Genomic DNA, 1,612 nt, shown 5'->3' with positions numbered 1-1,612 from the left:
AACCCACATTGAGGGCCTATGCCTTTTTTTTTTTTTTTTGATATAGCAATTCAGGAGGCACTGGAAACCGGGAAAGGAGGCTGTGCAGCTCATCTGCTATGTATAAAGCCCTGAGTCCACACTGCATGACTGCACAAGGCAAAGCCCCGCAACCCTCATGGGCGACCTCAGCTTAGGCTTTCTTTCCACTTTTGCTTTGGGCTGAGATTCTCAAGGGAGCCTCGAAGAGTCATGTAACCAAGTTCAACGACACTGAATTTTCCTATTGACCAGAATAGCATTAGATCATATTACCCATGTCTATTTGTTAACGACGAGCGCTCTTTTACCCATGCTGATTCCACATGGTTTGGATGCGTGTTTTGTACACCATAAATGGCAAGGACGATGCCTTCAAGACAAACTCTATGGGACATGCAACAGCTCCACTCAACGGCAATTTTCTCACGTGCCCAAAAAACACAGAACGAAAAGTTTCAAACTTCAAAGTTTTCAACTTCCTTCTCACCAACCACTTGTAGTAAATATAAAGGCAGCCAGCCATCGCTATTGCAGTAACATTTTATCTTTAGAAAGGGAAGAACTGGCATTTTTATATATAAATGCCAATAAAAGCTACATCTTTGTGGATCATGCCATATCCACATATTTGTTGTGACTCACATAAGAGAGCATTTAAAAAAAAAAAAAAAAGAAAAAGTCCTTTTCTCCGTTTTCAGTTAGAAAACCCCTATTATCCTTTTTAAGAGCAAAGTTGTGAACAGCCACTGTTTTCTGTTCTCATTACCAAGTTTAGAGGAGACACGGGAGTGACCAGATTGCTTTGCTCTGGAGAGATGCTTCTTGACAAAATGTATTATGCCAAAACCTGCTGCTGCATGTGGACACTTCTGCTTTTGGTAGAGGGGAAAAAAAGTCTTAAACAGCTGTATTTTTCAAAGAAGTATTTCGGCATGAGTTAACTATTGCACTCAGTGCCCGGTCCGCCAAGGTCTGAACCCGTTCCAGTTGCCCGCAGGGAACGGCTGCTTAGCTGAGGCTGTAAAGATATATATGTGTAAGTCCAAAAAGGTCCCAGTTTAATCCCTGGTGAGTCAGTCAAGACAGGAGATATCACAAAGGTATGAAGATATTTGAAGCAGGCTGTTATTCTATTTGGTGGGAACCAAACAGATTATATATAGCAATTTTGGACTAATCTCAGAAAGAGTCAATGCTGGTGTGCAAAAACATATCTGGCACGCTTCACTGCTACGCATTTTTCAGTTGTTTTTGATTCAGTACGGAGCTATAATATATATTAAATTATTTGCTAAAGCTTCCTACTAATATCCCTTCTCAAAGTTATTGAACAAACTTTCAAGAAAAATAAATCAATTCTGCTATTTATATTTTTAAATGCCTTCAAAAAAGAGCATATTGTCTCTAAGAAAGCTTGAATTCAGCTGTGTCTACTCTCCTGGAAAAAAAAAATTAATGGGGAAGTAAAGGAGGCAATAACATCCCTGTTTAATGTAATGCTCCATAATTTTAATTTGATAAAATATCTGGCAAAGTAAAAGCTAGCTGTCACATAACCTTAGGGATATTATTTCATAGTCCACTTACTCAT

The 1,612-nt window shown here is 39.0% G+C and overlaps 1 protein-coding gene across 1 annotated transcript in view; it reads right to left on the bottom strand.

Moving 5' to 3' along the window:
- CAMK1D (calcium/calmodulin dependent protein kinase ID) overlaps positions 1–1,612 on the bottom strand; it is a 178,760-nt gene that overhangs the window by 119,011 nt on the left and 58,137 nt on the right. The gene's annotated exons all lie outside the window — the stretch shown is intronic.

Source organism: Aptenodytes forsteri, unplaced genomic scaffold (assembly GCF_000699145.1).
Source record: "Aptenodytes forsteri isolate BGI_AS27 unplaced genomic scaffold, ASM69914v1 Scaffold87, whole genome shotgun sequence".
Classification (NCBI taxonomy): Eukaryota; Metazoa; Chordata; class Aves; order Sphenisciformes; family Spheniscidae; genus Aptenodytes; species Aptenodytes forsteri.
The sequence above is the reverse complement of the archived record's forward strand: the minus strand, read 5'-3'. Positions and strand labels throughout refer to the sequence as shown.